Raw genomic sequence first — 25,300 nt, 5'->3', positions numbered from 1 at the left:
GACATTTTTCAGATTTTTTTTTTTTACTTTTTTTTCAAATATTTTCAAGACATTTTTCAGACGTTTGCTTCTGGACTTTTTTTTTTAAATAACATTTTTCAGACTTTTTTTTCAAATCTTTCAGACTTTTGTGTCAGACATTTTTCAGACTTTTTTTTTTTTTTTTTACCTTTTTCAGACATTGTTTAGACTTTTCTTTTCCAACATTTTTCAAACTTTTTTTAGACATTTTTTTCAGACATTTTTCAAACCTGTAAATGTAATTAGAGTATATGTATGGCTCAATAAGGAAGCTGGTTAATAATTAATAATTGACTTATGGAAAAGGGGTGGGATTAAATAACTTTATACTTCTTCTCACTCCTTTTCGAATATGTAAATCAAGGCATCAAATGTTGACAATTTACTTTTCATTGTATATAAATACTACTTGTTTCTGACTGTCCACTTGTTGGTATGATCATTCTTTTTCCTTATTTTTTTTTTTTTTTTTTTGTATTCTACATGCTTGAAATAAATTTTGAAATGAAATGAAAAATGAAATAAGCAATGGAAATAAACCAAAGGATTCACTTTGTATATTGAGCTCAGAAGCTTTAAGAGCAGCAGATAGTTCACCTTTTCAATGCAGCTTAAACAGGGTTGAGATCTGATAACATTTAATTTTATTTATTTATTAAAGATTTATGATTCATACAATTGTGTTCAATGCAAATGATTATACTCCATACAGCAGGTTGGTACAGTGATTTGGGAGACTGGCCCTGAACCAGAAGACCTGGTTTTACTCTCAAGCTTCCACTGTGCTGAAGTGTGCCAAAAGCAAGGCACTGAAACTATATATTGTGACGTAACCATTTACTTTTCAAATGATGGTGAAAAGTCCACTGCTAACATCCAAAATTACACTGATGTCCAAAAAGTGAAAATACATTGTTTTTTATTACATTTTCCTAACATTCCTAACTGACATTTTACATGACGTACTTTTTTTTAAATTTTTTTTTTTTTAAAAAAACTAACCTAACATCCTGACTTATCACGAAATCTTTTCATCACGCACTATCTTGGCTAACATTCCTAACATACCTAACATGCTATACTATTGACTTTTTTTTTTTTTTATACATATTTTCAGACTTTTCTTGCCATTTTTCAGACTTTTGTGTCAAGACATTTTTCAGACTTTTTTTTTTTACATACAATTTTTTAAGCCATTTTTCAGACATTTTTCAGACTTTTGCTTCTGGACATTTTTCAGACATTTTTTTTCAAATACTTTTCAGACTTTTTTTTCAGACTTTTTTTTTTCAAACATTTTTCAGACTTTTTTTTTCGAAAACTTTTCAGACTTTTTTTTTTATATATATTTTTTAAACTTTTCTTGACATTTTTCGGACTTTTGTTTTCCGGACATTTTTCAGACTTTTTTTTCCAACATTTTTCAGACTTTTTTTTTTCGAATACTTTTCAGACTTTTTTTTATACATTTTTTAGAAAAAAAAGCTTCGGCCACTCGTGATGTGTTCGGTGTCCCATGGAGGTTTCCAAACACCTCTCGCCATTCTGCCCTCCCAGACTGCTCCCCAGCCTGTCCTGGAGGCATCTGTGAACACCAAAGTCCTCCTTGAAGGCAGATTGCCCAAGGGTACACCTTGTGTGAGCAACTTGCGGTCCCTCCATGGGCTCAGAGCTCTCTGACATGACTGAGTCACTCTGAGCTTCACATGCCTGTCCCTCCGTGGATGGAGGTTGAACGCATTCAGCCACCGCTGCAGGGGCCGAGCCCTGAGCAGGCCCAGCGGAATCACCAACACTGCTAATGATATCAACCCCAGCAGTCTCTGAAAGTGAAGCAACTGTAGGCGTTTGCCCAGTCGGAAGATACGCAAGACCGTTAGGATTCTCGCAACCCTCTGAGGGGTAAGGGACGCCTTCATCACAAGTGAGTTCAGGCAAAGCCCCAAGAATACTGTTTCCTGCCTCGGTTCGAGGTTGCTTTTCTTTAAGTTCACCCTGAAACCAAGGGATTGGACATGAGCTAAGACCCTCCCGGTATGCTGCATGACCTGTTCGCGAGATGAAGCGCAGACCAGCCAGTCGTCCAGGTGTGGCAGGATCTTTAAGCCTGCACTCTGGAGTGGTGACAGATCGACAAATGGGGACGTGGAAGTACGCGTCTTTTAGATCGATAGTGGTGAACCGTTCCCCTTGCTCTATCGACTCTAGAATGTGCCGTGTGTGCAGCATTCTGAACGGCAGAACCTTTATGTAGGTATTTAGGCGCTGGAGGTCCAGGATGGGACGTATCCCACCATCCTTTTTGGGAGCAAGGAAATATGTTGAATAAAAGCCAGCTTGCTGTTCGCTGGGCCTTACCTTCGCAATTACGTTCTTCTGAAGGAGGATTGCAATCTCCTCGGACAGAACTTTTGCCTGGAATGGGTCCTTGACAAACGTCATCTGGACCCTGGAAAAAGGTGGGGGCCGCCGCCGAAATTGAATTCTGTAACCCCTTGCAACAGTAGCCACTACCCAGGGGTCTGAGACTTCCTTCTCCCAGCTGTCCAGGCGTAGCTGGGAGTGAACCTTGGCGGCTTCCCCACCACTCCTATGCAGAGGCCCCCTGGGTCCCTGGACCTTTGGGGGGGCGTCTCCTTTGAGGAGCCCCTCTTGCTGTACGCCGGGGCTGAAACCCTTGATGCTGCAGTCGCAGTCTTCCTGCAGCATCACCCGAACTTTGTGCACCTGAGCCCTGGCGCCTGCCACGCATCAGGGTGATCGGCCTGATGTTCTCCATATGCCGGCAAGTCCCTAGGGGAGATCCCCTCCGAACAAGCCGCAGTCAGTGGAGCTGCTCTCTGAGCCTCCATTCTACTCACCCTGTCTGCCAGACCACGAATGGCGGCCAGGATTTGAGACTGAGTATCCACCTGCCCCCAGTAGTCAATGGGGATATATGCACTCGCTGGCTCAAAGGTATAAACAAAAATACTGCTCATAAGAACTAAAATCACCCCTTTCCTGTACGCGGACGTACAAGGGGGAACAAATAACCAATCCCACCTACTGCGCACAGAGGTTTAAGGGGGAAATGAAAACGCCCTTTTAAACACAAGGGGAATGCAAGGCAAAATCCTTGGCTAAATGAAATATGCCGAAAGGTGGATTCGAACCCCGGCCTACCGCGGTAAGAGCGCCCGCTCTACCGGGTGAGCTATAACACTCAACGGGCTTTTTTCATCGGCGCGCGACTGTTTAAATAAATAACACCACAGAACTTTTGCCTTTGGACTGGGTCCTTGACCAGGGCTCTGGATGACCCCAGGCAGCCTGGAATTGGTGCTGCTGGCCCGTTGGTCTCTGCCTCGTCGCTGCAGGCCGACTGAATGTGCGCTGCACGCTCTCTCGAGTACGCAGAGACTGTTCAGAGCTTTCTCCAAGACACTCTGGGAGTCAGAGTGAAAGACTCTAACCTTACCTTACCTTTTTCAGACATTGTTTAGACTTTTCTTTTCCAACATTTTTCAAACTTTTTTTAGACATTTTTTTCAGACATTTTTCAAACCTTTTTTTTTTACGGATATTTTTTCAGACTTTTTTTTATATATATTTTCAGACTTTTGACATTTTTTAAGACTTTTTTTTTTTTACATAACATTTTTTAGACCTTTTTTCAGACATTTTTCAGACTTTTGCTTCTGGACATTTTTCAGACTTTTTTTTTTCGAATACTTTTCAGACTTTTTTTATATATATATATATATATAATTTTCAGACTTTTCTTGACATTTTTCAGACTTTTGTGTCCGGACATTTTTCAGACTTTTTTTTCCAACATTTTTCAGACTTTTTTTTCCAACATTTTTCAGACGTTTTTTTTTCGAATACTTTTCAGACTTTTTTTTATATATATATATATATATAATTTTCAGACTTTTCTTGACATTTTTCAGACTTTTGTGTCCGGACATTTTTCAGACTTTTTTTTTTCAAATATTTTAAAGACATCTTTAAGACTTTTGATTCTGGACTTTTTCAGACTTTTTTTTTCAAATAATTTTCAGACTTTTTTTTTTTTAATATATATTTTTCAGACTTTTTTCAGACATTTTTCAGACTTTTGCTTTTGGACATTTTTCAGACTTTTTTTTAAATATATTTTTCAGACTTTTCTGGACATTTTTCAGATTTTTTTTTTTTTACTTTTTTTTCAAATATTTTCAAGACATTTTTCAGACGTTTGCTTCTGGACTTTTTTTTTTAAATAACATTTTTCAGACTTTTTTTTCAAATCTTTCAGACTTTTGTGTCAGACATTTTTCAGACTTTTTTTTTTTTTTTTTTACCTTTTTCAGACATTGTTTAGACTTTTCTTTTCCAACATTTTTCAAACTTTTTTTAGACATTTTTTTCAGACATTTTTCAAACCTGTAAATGTAATTAGAGTATATGTATGGCTCAATAAGGAAGCTGGTTAATAATTAATAATTGACTTATGGAAAAGGGGTGGGATTAAATAACTTTATACTTCTTCTCACTCCTTTTCGAATATGTAAATCAAGGCATCAAATGTTGACAATTTACTTTTCATTGTATATAAATACTACTTGTTTCTGACTGTCCACTTGTTGGTATGATCATTCTTTTTCCTTATTTTTTTTTTTTTTTTTTGTATTCTACATGCTTGAAATAAATTTTGAAATGAAATGAAAAATGAAATAAGCAATGGAAATAAACCAAAGGATTCACTTTGTATATTGAGCTCAGAAGCTTTAAGAGCAGCAGATAGTTCACCTTTTCAATGCAGCTTAAACAGGGTTGAGATCTGATAACATTTAATTTTATTTATTTATTAAAGATTTATGATTCATACAATTGTGTTCAATGCAAATGATTATACTCCATACAGCAGGTTGGTACAGTGATTTGGGAGACTGGCCCTGAACCAGAAGACCTGGTTTTACTCTCAAGCTTCCACTGTGCTGAAGTGTGCCAAAAGCAAGGCACTGAAACTATATATTGTGACGTAACCATTTACTTTTCAAATGATGGTGAAAAGTCCACTGCTAACATCCAAAATTACACTGATGTCCAAAAAGTGAAAATACATTGTTTTTTATTACATTTTCCTAACATTCCTAACTGACATTTTACATGACGTACTTTTTTTTTTAAAAAAACTAACCTAACATCCTGACTTATCACGAAATCTTTTCATCACGCACTATCTTGGCTAACATTCCTAACATACCTAACATGCTATACTATTGACTTTTTTTTTTTTTTTTTTAACACGACTTTTTTCATCACGCACTATACTAAGCTAACATTCCTAACATACCTAACATGCTATAGACCTTTTTTTTTTTTTGGTGACTAAGAGTCATGGAATGAGGGGAAACAGAGAGAGAGAGATGCGGCAAAGGTCCACAGGTCCGGATTCGAACCCGGGTCGACCGCGGCTAAGGCTCAGCCTTAGCCATACATGGGCGCCCGCTGTACCAACTGAGCTAGCCAGGCGCCCACTAGTGCCATTTTTGACATACTATATAAATCTAGTTTTCATGACTTTTACAATGCCATTTTTCGGATGTACTATGCTATACATTTTTTGATGACATTTTGATGACATACTAAATACTATACTACACTATGACATTTTACATCACTAAAGTTAATGATTAATAATTGATTTATGGAGAAGGGGTGTGATTAAATAAGTTTATACTTCTTCTCACTCCTTTTGGAATATGTAAATCAAGGCATCAAGTGTTTGAAAATGTATTTTTCTTATGCTTTTCATTGCATGTAAATACTACTTGTTTCTGACTGTCCACTTGTTGGTATGATCCTTTTTTTCTTTCTTTTTTTTGTATTCTACATGTTGGAAATAAATTTTGAAATGAAATGAAACGTTATCCAACACCTGCCATGTGCAGCTTAACACAAGCTAACTATTTCTTCTTACTATTTGAAAAAACAAGTTGCATCAGCTAACACGGTAAAAAAAAAGAAGAGCTAAACAAAGTGTAACAAAATACGAACCATTTAAATAGAAGGAAGTATAAAAATAGGAGCAGTATATACAGTATTGACAATAAACAAACTATTAACAAAAGTGCACCAGTGGAAAATGATATTGCACAGTGAGTGTAGGAGCTAAAGTCTACAACTGTAGCTACTGAGGTGATTAGCCCTGGACTGACGCGCTTTTCGCTGTAGATGGTACCTTTAGTTGTCTGTTGTGCTGTACAAAAGTGATCCTGAGTCCGCTCGTTGGTTTTACAATAACAGTTCATTTATTCTTAATATGGTATTAAAGAAGCAAGTCCAGTTACCATAGCAACGAGTAAACAATAACAACACGGCAAACAATTCAGCGTCCCTGCGGTCAAAACCCTTTACCCTTTGCCCTTCCGGGCTAAACCCTGACGCCAACAACACACCTCCTTACCTATATACCCGTGGCTGGGTCAATCAATTAACACAGCGCCACCTAGTGTTCCTAAAAGTGAATTACACTACAACCTCTGTATGCCAGCATACATCATACATCATGTTTTGGCTCTTACAGTGAGAATGAAATGAATGAATGAAATTCCACCTGAAAAATATCAGGTAATTGTCAGTTTTTGGTGTGTAAGTGGTCTACTGGGAGAAAAGATAACAAATAGTCAATATGATTAAGATAAATATATCAGTAATGAATTGGTATTGTGATAAAGTCATATTATAAGTAATGATTTGGTATTCTGGATTGATAACAAATTTAAATTTTGATAAGGATAATTACATCAGTAATTCATTTATATTTCTGTAAGACACAGATTAAAGGTAATAATTATAGTTACAATAATTATAAATAATAAAAAGTATAGTTAGACAAATTCAGGAAAATGTAATTAGAGTATATGTATGGCTCAATAAGGAAGCTGGTTAATAATTAATAATTGACTTATGGAGAAGGGGTGGGATTAAATAAGTTTATACTTCTTCTCACTCCTTTTCGAATATGTAAATCAAGGCATCAATCATTTACTTTTCATTGTATATAAATACTACTTGTTTCTGACTGTCCACTTGTTGGTATGATCATTCTTTTTCCTTATTTTTTTTTGTATTCTACATGCTTGAAATAAATTTTGAAATGAAATGAAAAATGAAATAAGCAATGGAAATAAACCAAAGGATTCACTTTGTATATTGAGCTCAGAAGCTTTAAGAGCAGCAGATAGTTCACCTTTTCAATGCAGCTTAAACAGGGTTGAGATCTGATAACATTTAATTTTATTTATTTATTAAAGATTTATGATTCATACAATTGTGTTCAATGCAAATGATTATACTCCATACAGCAGGTTGGTACAGTGATTTGGGAGACTGGCCCTGAACCAGAAGACCTGGTTTTACTCTCAAGCTTCCACTGTGCTGAAGTGTGCCAAAAGCAAGGCACTGAAACTATATATTGTGACGTAACCATTTACTTTTCAAATGATGGTGAAAAGTCCACTGCTAACATCCAAAATTACACTGATGTCCAAAAAGTGAAAATACATTGTTTTTTATTACATTTTCCAAACATTCCTAACTGACATTTTACATGACGTACTTTTTTTTAAATTTTTTTTTTTTAAAAAACCTAACCTAACATCCTGACTTATCACGAAATCTTTTCATCACGCACTATACTTGGCTAACATTCCTAACATACCTAACATGCTATACTATTGACTTTTTTTTTTTTTTTTTAACACGACTTTTTTCATCACGTACTATACTAAGCTAACATTCCTAACATACCTAACATGCTATAGACCTTTTTTTTTTTACATAACATCTTTTAGACCTTTTTTCAGACATTTTTCAGACTTTTGCTTCTGGACATTTTTCAGACTTTTTTTATATATATATATATATATAATCTTCAGACTTTTCTTGACATTTTTCAGACTTTTGTGTCAGACATTTTTCAGACTTTTTTTTTTTTTTTTTTTACCTTTTTCAGACATTGTTTAGACTTTTCTTTTCCAACATTTTTCAAACTTTTTTTAGACATTTTTTTCAGACATTTTTCAAACCTTTTTTTCAGATATTTTTGAAACATTTTTTTTTTACGGATATTTTTTCAGACTTTTTTTTATATATATTTTCAGATTTTTGACATTTTTTAAGACTTTTGTGTCCGGACATTTTTCAGACTTTTTTTTTTTTTACATAACATTTTTTAGACCTTTTTTCAGACATTTTTCAGACTTTTGCTTCTGGACATTTTTCAGATTTTTTTTTTCAAATATTTTAAAGACATCTTTCAGACTTTTGCTTCTGGACTTTTTCAGATTTTTTTTTTTTACATAACATTTTTTAGACCTTTTTTCAGACATTTTTCAGACTTTTGCTTCTGGACTTTTTCAGACTTTTTTTTTCAAATAATTTTCAGACTTTTTTTTTATATATATATTTTTCAAACTTTTCTTAACATTTTTCAGACTTTTGTGTTCGGACATTTTTCAGACTTTTTTTTTTTTTTTTTTTTTTTTTTTTTACCTTTTCAGACATTGCTTGATTTTCTCAAACTTTTTTTAGACTTTTTTTTCAGACATTTTTCAAACCTTTTTTTCAGACATTTTTCAAACTTTTTTTCAGTTTTTTTTCCAGTATTTTTCAAACAAACATTTGTTTCAGACATTTTCAGACTTTTTTTTGGACATTTTTCAGACTTTTTCTTTTTTCGAATATTTTTCAGACTTTTTTTTTTATACATATTTTCAGACTTTTCTTACCATTTTTCAGACTTTTGTGTCAAGACATTTTTCAGACTTTTTTTTTTTACATACAATTTTTTAAGCCATTTTTCAGACATTTTTCAGACTTTTGCTTCTGGACATTTTTCAGACATTTTTTTTCAAATACTTTTCAGACTTTTTTTTCAGACTTTTTTTTTTCAAACATTTTTCAGACTTTTTTTTTCGAAAACTTTTCAGACTTTTTTTTTTTATATATATTTTTTAAACTTTTCTTGACATTTTTCGGACTTTTGTTTTCCGGACATTTTTCAGACTTTTTTTTCCAACATTTTTCAGACTTTTTTTTTTCGAATACTTTTCAGACTTTTTTTTATACATTTTTTAGAAAAAAAAAGCTTCGGCCACTCGTGATGTGTTCGGTGTCCCATGGAGGTTTCCAAACACCTCTCGCCATTCTGCCCTCCCAGACTGCTCCCCAGCCTGTCCTGGAGGCATCTGTGAACACCAAAGTCCTCCTTGAAGGCAGATTGCCCAAGGGTACACCTTGTGTGAGCAACTTGCGGTCCCTCCATGGGCTCAGAGCTCTCTGACATGACTGAGTCACTCTGAGCTTCACATGCCTGTCCCTCCGTGGATGGAGGTTGAACGCATTCAGCCACCGCTGCAGGGGCCGAGCCCTGAGCAGGCCCAGCGGAATCACCAACACTGCTAATGATATCAACCCCAGCAGTCTCTGAAAGTGAAGCAACTGTAGGCGTTTGCCCAGTCGGAAGATACGCAAGACCGTTAGGATTCTCGCAACCCTCTGAGGGGTAAGGGACGCCTTCATCACAAGTGAGTTCAGGCAAAGCCCCAAGAATACTGTTTCCTGCCTCGGTTCGAGGTTGCTTTTCTTTAAGTTCACCCTGAAACCAAGGGATTGGACATGAGCTAAGACCCTCCCGGTATGCTGCATGACCTGTTCGCGAGATGAAGCGCAGACCAGCCAGTCGTCCAGGTGTGGCAGGATCTTTAAGCCTGCACTCTGGAGTGGTGACAGATCGACAAATGGGGACGTGGAAGTACGCGTCTTTTAGATCGATAGTGGTGAACCGTTCCCCTTGCTCTATCGACTCTAGAATGTGCCGTGTGTGCAGCATTCTGAACGGCAGAACCTTTATGTAGGTATTTAGGCGCTGGAGGTCCAGGATGGGACGTATCCCACCATCCTTTTTGGGAGCAAGGAAATATGTTGAATAAAAGCCAGCTTGCTGTTCGCTGGGCCTTACCTTCGCAATTACGTTCTTCTGAAGGAGGATTGCAATCTCCTCGGACAGAACTTTTGCCTGGAATGGGTCCTTGACAAACGTCATCTGGACCCTGGAAAAAGGTGGGGGCCGCCGCCGAAATTGAATTCTGTAACCCCTTGCAACAGTAGCCACTACCCAGGGGTCTGAGACTTCCTTCTCCCAGCTGTCCAGGCGTAGCTGGGAGTGAACCTTGGCGGCTTCCCCACCACTCCTATGCAGAGGCCCCCTGGGTCCCTGGACCTTTGGGGGGGCGTCTCCTTTGAGGAGCCCCTCTTGCTGTACGCCGGGGCTGAAACCCTTGATGCTGCAGTCGCAGTCTTCCTGCAGCATCACCCGAACTTTGTGCACCTGAGCCCTGGCGCCTGCCACGCATCCAGGGCTCTGGATGACCCCAGGCAGCCTGGAATTGGTGCTGCTGGCCCGTTGGTCTCTGCCTCGTCGCTGCAGGCCGACTGAATGTGCGCTGCACGCTCTCTCGAGTACGCAGAGACTGTTCAGCTTTCTCCAAGACACTCTGGGAGTCAGAGTGAAAGACTCTACCCGGTACCACCGGCATGTTGCTGAGCTCCTTCCTGATGTTCTCGGGGAGGGTTGTCTGAGCTAGCCAGATCTGTCTGCGGGCCATCATGGCTGACGACATAGCGGAACCGATGTCACGAGTAAGCTGAGAGTGTGTGGACAGTGCCGCATCTATCAGGTTTCTGGTGTCCTGATCACCCGCACTAGCGGTCCTTCTGAGCGCTGCTAACAAGAGAGCGAGTGCATTTCCTGCACGCGCCGCGCGGGCGGCTGCATTATAGGACCTACAAACCAAGTGGTCTGTCTTCTTGCACTCCTTACGAGGACAGTGTGGATTAGTGGTCACCTTATCTGGGCCTAGAGGGGTTAAAGCTGCCATTTCCCTCTCTACAGGCGGCATATCGCCCAAACCGGACTCATGGGGGTACTGTGCCTTGGCTAGCCTCCCGCACCCCGAATTAAACTGAGGGGCGCTACCAGGATTATTCCATGACCTCCTTAACATCTGACAATAATCCTCGGCTGCAGGAATAGTCACTGAGGGGCGAGACTGCGAGATGCCGGCCCAGACTCCCTCCGATGAGCTAGGGGTTTCGATTGGAATTGAAAGGCCCATAATCTTAGCCGCACTCAAAACCTTTGAAAACACATCACTGGGAACAGAATCGCCAGTACCATCGTCTACGGACGCAGATTCACCTGTGTGAGATAGGCTAAGGCAATGTGACTCTTCAGCAATCTCTGGGTGACCCTCGTCCTCCAAGGGAGAACCCTGTGCATAGAGTGATATAGCATCAGGGTGATCGGCCTGATGTTCTCCATATGCCGGCAAGTCCCTAGGGGAGATCCCCTCCGAACAAGCCGCAGTCAGTGGAGCTGCTCTCTGAGCCTCCATTCTACTCACCCTGTCTGCCAGACCACGAATGGCGGCCAGGATTTGAGACTGAGTATCCACCTGCCCCCAGTAGTCAATGGGGATATATGCACTCGCTGGCTCAAAGGTATAAACAAAAATACTGCTCATAAGAACTAAAATCACCCCTTTCCTGTACGCGGACGTACAAGGGGGAACAAATAACCAATCCCACCTACTGCGCACAGAGGTTTAAGGGGGAAATGAAAACGCCCTTTTAAACACAAGGGGAATGCAAGGCAAAATCCTTGGCTAAATGAAATATGCCGAAAGGTGGATTCGAACCCCGGCCTACCGCGGTAAGAGCGCCCGCTCTACCGGGTGAGCTATAACACTCAACGGGCTTTTTTCATCGGCGCGCGACTGTTTAAATAAATAACACCACAGAACTTTTGCCTTTGGACTGGGTCCTTGACCAGGGCTCTGGATGACCCCAGGCAGCCTGGAATTGGTGCTGCTGGCCCGTTGGTCTCTGCCTCGTCGCTGCAGGCCGACTGAATGTGCGCTGCACGCTCTCTCGAGTACGCAGAGACTGTTCAGAGCTTTCTCCAAGACACTCTGGGAGTCAGAGTGAAAGACTCTAACCTTACCTTACCTTTTTCAGACATTGTTTAGACTTTTCTTTTCCAACATTTTTCAAACTTTTTTTAGACATTTTTTTCAGACATTTTTCAAAACTTTTTTTTTTACGGATATTTTTTCAGACTTTTTTTTATATATATTTTCAGACTTTTGACATTTTTTAAGACTTTTTTTTTTTACATAACATTTTTTAGACCTTTTTTCAGACATTTTTCAGACTTTTGCTTCTGGACATTTTTCAGACTTTTGCTTCTGGACAGTTTTCAGACTTTTTTTTTATATATTTTTCAGACATTTTTTTATATATATATATATATATATCATTTTCAGACTTTTCTGGACATTTTTCAGACTTTTGTGTCTGGACATTTTTCAGATTTTATTTTTTAAATATTTTAAAGACATCTTTCAGACTTTTGCTTCTGGACTTTTTCAGATTTTTTTTTTTTACATAACATTTTTTAGACCTTTTTTCAGACATTTTTCAGACTTTTGCTTCTGGACTTTTTCAGACTTTTTTTTTCAAATAATTTTCAGACTTTTTTTTTTCTATATATATTTTTCAAACTTTTCTTAACATTTTTCAGACTTTTGTGTTCGGACATTTTTCAGACTTTTTTTTTTTTTTTTTTTTTTTTTTTTTTACCTTTTCAGACATTGCTTTATTTTCTCAAACTTTTTTTAGACTTTTTTTTAAGAAATTTTTCAAACCTTTTTTTCCAGACATTTTTCAAACTTTTTTTCAGTTTTTTTTCCAGTATTTTTCAAACAAACATTTGTTTCAGACATTTTCAGACTTTTTTTTGGACATTTTTCAGACTTTTTCTTTTTTCGAATATTTTTCAGACTTTTTTTTTTTATACATATTTTCAGACTTTTCTTGCCATTTTTCAGACTTTTGTGTCAAGACATTTTTCAGACTTTTTTTTTTTACATACAATTTTTTAAGCCATTTTTCAGACATTTTTCAGACTTTTGCTTCTGGACATTTTTCAGACATTTTTTTTCAAATACTTTTCAGACTTTTTTTTCAGACTTTTTTTTTTCAAACATTTTTCAGACTTTTTTTTTCGAAAACTTTTCAGACTTTTTTTTTTATATATATTTTTTAAACTTTTCTTGACATTTTTCGGACTTTTGTTTTCCGGACATTTTTCAGACTTTTTTTTCCAACATTTTTCAGACTTTTTTTTTTCGAATACTTTTCAGACTTTTTTTTATACATTTTTTAGAAAAAAAAGCTTCGGCCACTCGTGATGTGTTCGGTGTCCCATGGAGGTTTCCAAACACCTCTCGCCATTCTGCCCTCCCAGACTGCTCCCCAGCCTGTCCTGGAGGCATCTGTGAACACCAAAGTCCTCCTTGAAGGCAGATTGCCCAAGGGTACACCTTGTGTGAGCAACTTGCGGTCCCTCCATGGGCTCAGAGCTCTCTGACATGACTGAGTCACTCTGAGCTTCACATGCCTGTCCCTCCGTGGATGGAGGTTGAACGCATTCAGCCACCGCTGCAGGGGCCGAGCCCTGAGCAGGCCCAGCGGAATCACCAACACTGCTAATGATATCAACCCCAGCAGTCTCTGAAAGTGAAGCAACTGTAGGCGTTTGCCCAGTCGGAAGATACGCAAGACCGTTAGGATTCTCGCAACCCTCTGAGGGGTAAGGGACGCCTTCATCACAAGTGAGTTCAGGCAAAGCCCCAAGAATACTGTTTCCTGCCTCGGTTCGAGGTTGCTTTTCTTTAAGTTCACCCTGAAACCAAGGGATTGGACATGAGCTAAGACCCTCCCGGTATGCTGCATGACCTGTTCGCGAGATGAAGCGCAGACCAGCCAGTCGTCCAGGTGTGGCAGGATCTTTAAGCCTGCACTCTGGAGTGGTGACAGATCGACAAATGGGGACGTGGAAGTACGCGTCTTTTAGATCGATAGTGGTGAACCGTTCCCCTTGCTCTATCGACTCTAGAATGTGCCGTGTGTGCAGCATTCTGAACGGCAGAACCTTTATGTAGGTATTTAGGCGCTGGAGGTCCAGGATGGGACGTATCCCACCATCCTTTTTGGGAGCAAGGAAATATGTTGAATAAAAGCCAGCTTGCTGTTCGCTGGGCCTTACCTTCGCAATTACGTTCTTCTGAAGGAGGATTGCAATCTCCTCGGACAGAACTTTTGCCTGGAATGGGTCCTTGACAAACGTCATCTGGACCCTGGAAAAAGGTGGGGGCCGCCGCCGAAATTGAATTCTGTAACCCCTTGCAACAGTAGCCACTACCCAGGGGTCTGAGACTTCCTTCTCCCAGCTGTCCAGGCGTAGCTGGGAGTGAACCTTGGCGGCTTCCCCACCACTCCTATGCAGAGGCCCCCTGGGTCCCTGGACCTTTGGGGGGGCGTCTCCTTTGAGGAGCCCCTCTTGCTGTACGCCGGGGCTGAAACCCTTGATGCTGCAGTCGCAGTCTTCCTGCAGCATCACCCGAACTTTGTGCACCTGAGCCCTGGCGCCTGCCACGCATCAGGGTGATCGGCCTGATGTTCTCCATATGCCGGCAAGTCCCTAGGGGAGATCCCCTCCGAACAAGCCGCAGTCAGTGGAGCTGCTCTCTGAGCCTCCATTCTACTCACCCTGTCTGCCAGACCACGAATGGCGGCCAGGATTTGAGACTGAGTATCCACCTGCCCCCAGTAGTCAATGGGGACATATGCACTCGCTGGCTCAAAGGTATAAACAAAAATACTGCTCATAAGAACTAAAATCACCCCTTTCCTGTACGCGGACGTACAAGGGGGAACAAATAACCAATCCCACCTACTGCGCACAGAGGTTTAAGGGGGAAATGAAAACGCCCTTTTAAACACATGGGGAATGCAAGGCAAAATCCTTGGCTAAATGAAATATGCCGAAAGGTGGATTCGAACCCCGGCCTACCGCGGTAAGAGCGCCCGCTCTACCGGGTGAGCTATAACACTCAACGGGCTTTTTTCATTGGCGCGCGACTGTTTAAATAAATAACACCACAGAACTTTTGCCTTTGGACTGGGTCCTTGACCAGGGCTCTGGATGACCCCAGGCAGCCTGGAATTGGTGCTGCTGGCCCGTTGGTCTCTGCCTCGTCGCTGCAGGCCGACTGAATGTGCGCTGCACGCTCTCTCGAGTACGCAGAGACTGTTCAGAGCTTTCTCCAAGACACTCTGGGAGTCAGAGTGAAAGACTCTAACCTTACCTTACCTTTTTCAGACATTGTTTAGACTTTTCTTTTCCAACATTTTTCAAACTTTTTTTAGACATTTTTTTCAGACATTTTTCAAACCTTTTTTTTTTTACGGATATTTTTTCAGACTTTTTTTTATATATATTTTCAGACTTTTGACATTTTTTAAGATTTTTTTTTTTTACATAACATTTTTTAGACCTTTTTTCAGACATTTTTCAGACTTTTGCTTCTGGACATTTTTCAGACTTTTTTTTTTCGAATACTTTTCAGACTTTTTTTTATATACATATATATATAATTTTCAGACTTTTCTTGACATTTTTCAGACTTTTGTGTCCGGACATTTTTCAGACTTTTTATTTTCAAATATTTTAAAGACATCTTTAAGACTTTTGATTCTGGACTTTTTCAGACTTTTTTTTTCAAATAATTTTCAGACTTTTTTTTTTTTAATATATATTTTTCAGACTTTTTTCAGACATTTTTCAGACTTTTGCTTTTGGACATTTTTCAGACTTTTTTTTAAATATATTTTTCAGACTTTTCTGGACATTTTTCAGATTTTTTTTTTTTACTTTTTTTTCAAATATTTTCAAGACATTTTTCAGACGTTTGCTTCTGGACTTTTTTTTTTAAATAACATTTTTCAGACTTTTTTTTCAAATCTTTCAGACTTTTGTGTCAGACATTTTTCAGACTTTTTTTTTTTTTTTTTACCTTTTTCAGACATTGTTTAGACTTTTCTTTTCCAACATTTTTCAAACTTTTTTTAGACATTTTTTTCAGACATTTTTCAAACCTGTAAATGTAATTAGAGTATATGTATGGCTCAATAAGGAAGCTGGTTAATAATTAATAATTGACTTATGGAAAAGGGGTGGGATTAAATAACTTTATACTTCTTCTCACTCCTTTTCGAATATGTAAATCAAGGCATCAAATGTTGACAATTTACTTTTCATTGTATATAAATACTACTTGTTTCTGACTGTCCACTTGTTGGTATGATCATTCTTTTTCCTTATTTTATTTTTTTTTTTTGTATTCTACATGCTTGAAATAAATTTTGAAATGAAATGAAAAATGAAATAAGCAATGGAAATAAACCAAAGGATTCACTTTGTATATTGAGCTCAGAAGCTTTAAGAGCAGCAGATAGTTCACCTTTTCAATGCAGCTTAAACAGGGTTGAGATCTGATAACATTTAATTTTATTTATTTATTAAAGATTTATGATTCATACAATTGTGTTCAATGCAAATGATTATACTCCATACAGCAGGTTGGTACAGTGATTTGGGAGACTGGCCCTGAACCAGAAGACCTGGTTTTACTCTCAAGCTTCCACTGTGCTGAAGTGTGCCAAAAGCAAGGCACTGAAACTATATATTGTGACGTAACCATTTACTTTTCAAATGATGGTGAAAAGTCCACTGCTAACATCCAAAATTACACTGATGTCCAAAAAGTGAAAATACATTGTTTTTTATTACATTTTCCTAACATTCCTAACTGACATTTTACATGACGTACTTTTTTTTAAATTTTTTTTTTTTTAAAAAAACTAACCTAACATCCTGACTTATCACGAAATCTTTTCATCACGCACTATCTTGGCTAACATTCCTAACATACCTAACATGCTATACTATTGACTTTTTTTTTTTTTTTTTTAACACGACTTTTTTCATCACGCACTATACTAAGCTAACATTCCTAACATACCTAACATGCTATAGACCTTTTTTTTTTTTTGGTGACTAAGAGTCATGGAATGAGGGGAAACAGAGAGAGAGAGATGCGGCAAAGGTCCACAGGTCCGGATTCGAACCCGGGTCGACCGCGGCTAAGGCTCAGCCTTAGCCATACATGGGCGCCCGCTGTACCAACTGAGCTAGCCAGGCGCCCACTAGTGCCATTTTTGACATACTATATAAATCTAGTTTTCATGACTTTTACAATGCCATTTTTCGGATGTACTATGCTATACATTTTTTGATGACATTTTGATGACATACTAAATACTATACTAAACTATGACATTTTACATCACTAAAGTTAATGATTAATAATTGATTTATGGAGAAGGGGTGTGATTAAATAAGTTTATACTTCTTCTCACTCCTTTTGGAATATGTAAATCAAGGCATCAAGTGTTTGAAAATGTATTTTTCTTATGCTTTTCATTGCATGTAAATACTACTTGTTTCTGACTGTCCACTTGTTGGTATGATCCTTTTTTTCTTTCTTTTTTTTGTATTCTACATGTTGGAAATAAATTTTGAAATGAAATGAAACGTTATCCAACACCTGCCATGTGCAGCTTAACACAAGCTAACTATTTCTTCTTACTATTTGAAAAAACAAGTTGCATCAGCTAACACGGTAAAAAAAAAGAAGAGCTAAACAAAGTGTAACAAAATACGAACCATTTAAATAGAAGGAAGTATAAAAATAGGAGCAGTATATACAGTATTGACAATAAACAAACTATTAACAAAAGTGCACCAGTGGAAAATGATATTGCACAGTGAGTGTAGGAGCTAAAGTCTACAACTGTAGCTACTGAGGTGATTAGCCCTGGACTGACGCGCTTTTCGCTGTAGATGGTACCTTTAGTTGTCTGTTGTGCTGTACAAAAGTGATCCTGAGTCCGCTCGTTGGTTTTACAATAACAGTTCATTTATTCTTAATATGGTATTAAAGAAGCAAGTCCAGTTACCATAGCAACGAGTAAACAATAACAACACGGCAAACAATTCAGCGTCCCTGCGGTCAAAACCCTTTGCCCTTCCGGGCTAAACCCTGACGCCAACAACACACCTCCTTACCTATATACCCGTGGCTGGGTCAATCAATTAACACAGCGCCACCTAGTGTTCCTAAAAGTGAATTACACTACAACCTCTGTATGCCAGCATACATCATACATCATGTTTTGGCTCTTACAGTGAGAATGAAATGAATGAATGAAATTCCACCTGAAAAATATCAGGTAATTGTCAGTTTTTGGTGTGTAAGTGGTCTACTGGGAGAAAAGATAACAAATAGTCAATATGATTAAGATAAATATATCAGTAATGAATTGGTATTGTGATAAAGTCATATTATAAGTAATGATTTGGTATTCTGGATTGATAACAAATTTAAATTTTGATAAGGATAATTACATCAGTAATTCATTTATATTTCTGTAAGACACAGATTAAAGGTAATAATTATAGTTACAATAATTATAAATAATAAAAAGTATAGTTAGACAAATTCAGGAAAATGTAATTAGAGTATATGTATGGCTCAATAAGGAAGCTGGTTAATAATTAATAATTGACTTATGGAGAAGGGGTGGGATTAAATAAGTTTATACTTCTTCTCACTCCTTTTCGAATATGTAAATCAAGGCATCAATCATTTACTTTTCATTGTATATAAATACTACTTGTTTCTGACTGTCCACTTGTTGGTATGATCATTCTTTTTCCTTATTTTTTTTTGTATTCTACATGCTTGAAATAAATTTTGAAATGAAATGAAAAATGAAATAAGCAATGGAAATAAACCAAAGGATTCACTTTGTATATTGAGCTCAGAAGCTTTAAGAGCAGCAGATAGTTCACCTTTTCAATGCAGCTTAAACAGGGTTGAGATCTGATAACATTTAATTTTATTTATTTATTAAAGATTTATGATTCATACAATTGTGTTCAATGCAAATGATTATACTCCATACAGCAGGTTGGTACAGTGATTTGGGAGACTGGCCCTGAACCAGAAGACCTGGTTTTACTCTCAAGCTTCCACTGTGCTGAAGTGTGCCAAAAGCAAGGCACTGAAACTATATATTGTGACGTAACCATTTACTTTTCAAATGATGGTGAAAAGTCCACTGCTAACATCCAAAATTACACTGATGTCCAAAAAGTGAAAATACATTGTTTTTTATTACATTTTCCAAACATTCCTAACTGACATTTTACATGACGTACTTTTTTTTAAATTTTTTTTTTTTAAAAAACCTAACCTAACATCCTGACTTATCACGAAATCTTTTCATCACGCACTATACTTGGCTAACATTCCTAACATACCTAACATGCTATACTATTGACTTTTTTTTTTTTTTTTTTTAACACGACTTTTTTCATCACGCACTATACTAAGCTAACATTCCTAACATACCTAACATGCTATAGACCTTTTTTTTTTTACATAACATCTTTTAGACCTTTTTTCAGACATTTTTCAGACTTTTGCTTCTGGACATTTTTCAGACTTTTTTTATATATATATATATATATAATCTTCAGACTTTTCTTGACATTTTTCAGACTTTTGTGTCAGACATTTTTCAGACTTTTTTTTTTTTTTTTTTACCTTTTTCAGACATTGTTTAGACTTTTCTTTTCCAACATTTTTCAAACTTTTTTTAGACATTTTTTTCAGACATTTTTCAAACCTTTTTTTCAGATATTTTTGAAACATTTTTTTTTTACGGATATTTTTTCAGACTTTTTTTTATATATATTTTCAGATTTTTGACATTTTTTAAGACTTTTGTGTCCGGACATTTTTCAGACTTTTTTTTTTTTTACATAACATTTTTTAGACCTTTTTTCAGACATTTTTCAGACTTTTGCTTCTGGACATTTTTCAGACTTTTGCTTCTGGACAGTTTTCAGACTTTTTTTTTATATATTTTTCAGACATTTTTTTATATATATATATATATATATAATTTTCAGACTTTTCTGGACATTTTTCAGACTTTTGTGTCTGGAAATTTTTCAGATTTTTTTTTTCAAATATTTTAAAGACATCTTTCAGACTTTTGCTTCTGGACTTTTTCAGATTTTTTTTTTTTACATAACATTTTTTAGACCTTTTTTCAGACATTTTTCAGACTTTTGCTTCTGGACTTTTTCAGACTTTTTTTTTCAAATAATTTTCAGACTTTTTTTTTATATTTATATTTTTCAAACTTTTCTTAACATTTTTCAGACTTTTGTGTTCGGAAATTTTTCAGACTTTTTTTTTTTTTTTTTTTTTTTTTTTTTTACCTTTTCAGACATTGCTTGATTTTCTCAAACTTTTTTTAGACTTTTTTTTCAGACATTTTTCAAACCTTTTTTTCAGACATTTTTCAAACTTTTTTTCAGTTTTTTTTCCAGTATTTTTCAAACAAACATTTGTTTCAGACATTTTCAGACTTTTTTTTGGACATTTTTCAGACTTTTTCTTTTTTCGAATATTTTTCAGACTTTTTTTTTTATACATATTTTCAGACTTTTCTTACCATTTTTCAGACTTTTGTGTCAAGACATTTTTCAGACTTTTTTTTTTTACATACAATTTTTTAAGCCATTTTTCAGACATTTTTCAGACTTTTGCTTCTGGACATTTTTCAGACATTTTTTTTCAAATACTTTTCAGACTTTTTTTTCAGACTTTTTTTTTTCAAACATTTTTCAGACTTTTTTTTTCGAAAACTTTTCAGACTTTTTTTTTTATATATATTTTTTAAACTTTTCTTGACATTTTTCGGACTTTTGTTTTCCGGACATTTTTCAGACTTTTTTTTCCAACATTTTTCAGACTTTTTTTTTTCGAATACTTTTCAGACTTTTTTTTATACATTTTTTAGAAAAAAAAGCTTCGGCCACTCGTGATGTGTTCGGTGTCCCATGGAGGTTTCCAAACACCTCTCGCCATTCTGCCCTCCCAGACTGCTCCCCAGCCTGTCCTGGAGGCATCTGTGAACACCAAAGTCCTCCTTGAAGGCAGATTGCCCAAGGGTACACCTTGTGTGAGCAACTTGCGGTCCCTCCATGGGCTCAGAGCTCTCTGACATGACTGAGTCACTCTGAGCTTCACATGCCTGTCCCTCCGTGGATGGAGGTTGAACGCATTCAGCCACCGCTGCAGGGGCCGAGCCCTGAGCAGGCCCAGCGGAATCACCAACACTGCTAATGATATCAACCCCAGCAGTCTCTGAAAGTGAAGCAACTGTAGGCGTTTGCCCAGTCGGAAGATACGCAAGACCGTTAGGATTCTCGCAACCCTCTGAGGGGTAAGGGACGCCTTCATCACAAGTGAGTTCAGGCAAAGCCCCAAGAATACTGTTTCCTGCCTCGGTTCGAGGTTGCTTTTCTTTAAGTTCACCCTGAAACCAAGGGATTGGACATGAGCTAAGACCCTCCCGGTATGCTGCATGACCTGTTCGCGAGATGAAGCGCAGACCAGCCAGTCGTCCAGGTGTGGCAGGATCTTTAAGCCTGCACTCTGGAGTGGTGACAGATCGACAAATGGGGACGTGGAAGTACGCGTCTTTTAGATCGATAGTGGTGAACCGTTCCCCTTGCTCTATCGACTCTAGAATGTGCCGTGTGTGCAGCATTCTGAACGGCAGAACCTTTATGTAGGTATTTAGGCGCTGGAGGTCCAGGATGGGACGTATCCCACCATCCTTTTTGGGAGCAAGGAAATATGTTGAATAAAAGCCAGCTTGCTGTTCGCTGGGCCTTACCTTCGCAATTACGTTCTTCTGAAGGAGGATTGCAATCTCCTCGGACAGAACTTTTGCCTGGAATGGGTCCTTGACAAACGTCATCTGGACCCTGGAAAAAGGTGGGGGCCGCCGCCGAAATTGAATTCTGTAACCCCTTGCAACAGTAGCCACTACCCAGGGGTCTGAGACTTCCTTCTCCCAGCTGTCCAGGCGTAGCTGGGAGTGAACCTTGGCGGCTTCCCCACCACTCCTATGCAGAGGCCCCCTGGGTCCCTGGACCTTTGGGGGGGCGTCTCCTTTGAGGAGCCCCTCTTGCTGTACGCCGGGGCTGAAACCCTTGATGCTGCAGTCGCAGTCTTCCTGCAGCATCACCCGAACTTTGTGCACCTGAGCCCTGGCGCCTGCCACGCATCCAGGGCTCTGGATGACCCCAGGCAGCCTGGAATTGGTGCTGCTGGCCCGTTGGTCTCTGCCTCGTCGCTGCAGGCCGACTGAATGTGCGCTGCACGCTCTCTCGAGTACGCAGAGACTGTTCAGCTTTCTCCAAGACACTCTGGGAGTCAGAGTGAAAGACTCTACCCGGTACCACCGGCATGTTGCTGAGCTCCTTCCTGATGTTCTCGGGGAGGGTTGTCTGAGCTAGCCAGATCTGTCTGCGGGCCATCATGGCTGACGACATAGCGGAACCGATGTCACGAGTAAGCTGAGAGTGTGTGGACAGTGCCGCATCTATCAGGTTTCTGGTGTCCTGATCACCCGCACTAGCGGTCCTTCTGAGCGCTGCTAACAAGAGAGCGAGTGCATTTCCTGCACGCGCCGCGCGGGCGGCTGCATTATAGGACCTACAAACCAAGTGGTCTGTCTTCTTGCACTCCTTACGAGGACAGTGTGGATTAGTGGTCACCTTATCTGGGCCTAGAGGGGTTAAAGCTGCCATTTCCCTCTCTACAGGCGGCATATCGCCCAAACCGGACTCATGGGGGTACTGTGCCTTGGCTAGCCTCCCGCACCCCGAATTAAACTGAGGGGCGCTACCAGGATTATTCCATGACCTCCTTAACATCTGACAATAATCCTCGGCTGCAGGAATAGTCACTGAGGGGCGAGACTGCGAGATGCCGGCCCAGACTCCCTCCGATGAGCTAGGGGTTTCGATTGGAATTGAAAGGCCCATAATCTTAGCCGCACTCAAAACCTTTGAAAACACATCACTGGGAACAGAATCGCCAGTACCATCGTCTACGGACGCAGATTCACCTGTGTGAGATAGGCTAAGGCAATGTGACTCTTCAGCAATCTCTGGGTGACCCTCGTCCTCCAAGGGAGAACCCTGTGCATAGAGTGATATAGCATCAGGGTGATCGGCCTGATGTTCTCCATATGCCGGCAAGTCCCTAGGGGAGATCCCCTCCGAACAAGCCGCAGTCAGTGGAGCTGCTCTCTGAGCCTCCATTCTACTCACCCTGTCTGCCAGACCACGAATGGCGGCCAGGATTTGAGACTGAGTATCCACCTGCCCCCAGTAGTCAATGGGGATATATGCACTCGCTGGCTCAAAGGTATAAACAAAAATACTGCTCATAAGAACTAAAATCACCCCTTTCCTGTACGCGGACGTACAAGGGGGAACAAATAACCAATCCCACCTACTGCGCACAGAGGTTTAAGGGGGAAATGAAAACGCCCTTTTAAACACAAGGGGAATGCAAGGCAAAATCCTTGGCTAAATGAAATATGCCGAAAGGTGGATTCGAACCCCGGCCTACCGCGGTAAGAGCGCCCGCTCTACCGGGTGAGCTATAACACTCAACGGGCTTTTTTCATCGGCGCGCGACTGTTTAAATAAATAACACCACAGAACTTTTGCCTTTGGACTGGGTCCTTGACCAGGGCTCTGGATGACCCCAGGCAGCCTGGAATTGGTGCTGCTGGCCCGTTGGTCTCTGCCTCGTCGCTGCAGGCCGACTGAATGTGCGCTGCACGCTCTCTCGAGTACGCAGAGACTGTTCAGAGCTTTCTCCAAGACACTCTGGGAGTCAGAGTGAAAGACTCTAACCTTACCTTACCTTTTTCAGACATTGTTTAGACTTTTCTTTTCCAACATTTTTCAAACTTTTTTTAGACATTTTTTTCAGACATTTTTCAAAACTTTTTTTTTTTACGGATATTTTTTCAGACTTTTTTTTATATATATTTTCAGACTTTTGACATTTTTTAAGACTTTTTTTTTTTACATAACATTTTTTAGACCTTTTTTCAGACATTTTTCAGACTTTTGCTTCTGGACATTTTTCAGACTTTTGCTTCTGGACAGTTTTCAGACTTTTTTTTTATATATTTTTCAGACATTTTTTTATATATATATATATATATATATCATTTTCAGACTTTTCTGGACATTTTTCAGACTTTTGTGTCTGGACATTTTTCAGATTTTATTTTTTAAATATTTTAAAGACATCTTTCAGACTTTTGCTTCTGGACTTTTTCAGATTTTTTTTTTTTACATAACATTTTTTAGACCTTTTTTCAGACATTTTTCAGACTTTTGCTTCTGGACTTTTTCAGACTTTTTTTTTCAAATAATTTTCAGACTTTTTTTTTTCTATATATATTTTTCAAACTTTTCTTAACATTTTTCAGACTTTTGTGTTCGGACATTTTTCAGACTTTTTTTTTTTTTTTTTTTTTTTTTTTTTACCTTTTCAGACATTGCTTGATTTTCTCAAACTTTTTTTAGACTTTTTTTTCAGACATTTTTCAAACCTTTTTTTCCAGACATTTTTCAAACTTTTTTTCAGTTTTTTTTCCAGTATTTTTCAAACAAACATTTGTTTCAGACATTTTCAGACTTTTTTTTGGACATTTTTCAGACTTTTTCTTTTTTCGAATATTTTTCAGACTTTTTTTTTTTATACATATTTTCAGACTTTTCTTGCCATTTTTCAGACTTTTGTGTCAAGACATTTTTCAGACTTTTTTTTTTTACATACAATTTTTTAAGCCATTTTTCAGACATTTTTCAGACTTTTGCTTCTGGACATTTTTCAGACATTTTTTTTCAAATACTTTTCAGACTTTTTTTTCAGACTTTTTTTTTTCAAACATTTTTCAGACTTTTTTTTTCGAAAACTTTTCAGACTTTTTTTTTTTATATATATTTTTTAAACTTTTCTTGACATTTTTCGGACTTTTGTTTTCCGGACATTTTTCAGACTTTTTTTTCCAACATTTTTCAGACTTTTTTTTTTCGAATACTTTTCAGACTTTTTTTTATACATTTTTTAGAAAAAAAAGCTTCGGCCACTCGTGATGTGTTCGGTGTCCCATGGAGGTTTCCAAACACCTCTCGCCATTCTGCCCTCCCAGACTGCTCCCCAGCCTGTCCTGGAGGCATCTGTGAACACCAAAGTCCTCCTTGAAGGCAGATTGCCCAAGGGTACACCTTGTGTGAGCAACTTGCGGTCCCTCCATGGGCTCAGAGCTCTCTGACATGACTGAGTCACTCTGAGCTTCACATGCCTGTCCCTCCGTGGAT

At 38.4% G+C, this 25,300-nt stretch overlaps 4 long non-coding RNA genes across 5 annotated transcripts; all 4 read right to left on the bottom strand.

The window, feature by feature from the left end:
• Window positions 1-476: 476 nt before the first annotated feature.
• Window positions 477-5,497, bottom strand: LOC119500055. Of its 2 annotated transcripts, none has more exons than XR_005209518.1 (3): window positions 5,189-5,497; window positions 1,024-1,080; window positions 477-890 (listed from the first exon to the last, which is right to left on the bottom strand). It is a non-coding gene; the product is annotated as an uncharacterized LOC119500055 (long non-coding RNA). The 2 variants fall into 2 exon arrangements; XR_005209517.1 differs by having other exon boundaries at window positions 1,024-1,071.
• Window positions 5,498-7,113: 1,616 nt separating this feature from the next.
• Window positions 7,114-13,292, bottom strand: LOC119500100. Its single transcript, XR_005209542.1, has 4 exons — window positions 13,274-13,292; window positions 12,665-12,696; window positions 7,648-7,734; window positions 7,114-7,515 (listed from the first exon to the last, which is right to left on the bottom strand). It is a non-coding gene; the product is annotated as an uncharacterized LOC119500100 (long non-coding RNA).
• A 3,153-nt stretch (window positions 13,293-16,445) lies between these two features.
• On the bottom strand, window positions 16,446-17,137 carry LOC119500074. The gene is made up of 3 exons (XR_005209527.1): window positions 16,940-17,137; window positions 16,827-16,869; window positions 16,446-16,693 (listed from the first exon to the last, which is right to left on the bottom strand). It is a non-coding gene; the product is annotated as an uncharacterized LOC119500074 (long non-coding RNA).
• A 1,761-nt stretch (window positions 17,138-18,898) lies between these two features.
• Window positions 18,899-20,908, bottom strand: LOC119500103. Its single transcript, XR_005209544.1, has 4 exons — window positions 20,890-20,908; window positions 20,283-20,314; window positions 19,279-19,365; window positions 18,899-19,146 (listed from the first exon to the last, which is right to left on the bottom strand). It is a non-coding gene; the product is annotated as an uncharacterized LOC119500103 (long non-coding RNA).
• Window positions 20,909-25,300: the final 4,392 nt, after the last annotated feature.

The sequence above is a fragment of the Sebastes umbrosus genome, chromosome 2 (assembly GCF_015220745.1).
Source record: "Sebastes umbrosus isolate fSebUmb1 chromosome 2, fSebUmb1.pri, whole genome shotgun sequence".
Classification (NCBI taxonomy): domain Eukaryota; kingdom Metazoa; phylum Chordata; class Actinopteri; order Perciformes; family Sebastidae; genus Sebastes; species Sebastes umbrosus.
Note: the sequence above shows the minus strand (reverse complement) of the source record. Positions and strands in the feature narration are given on the sequence as shown.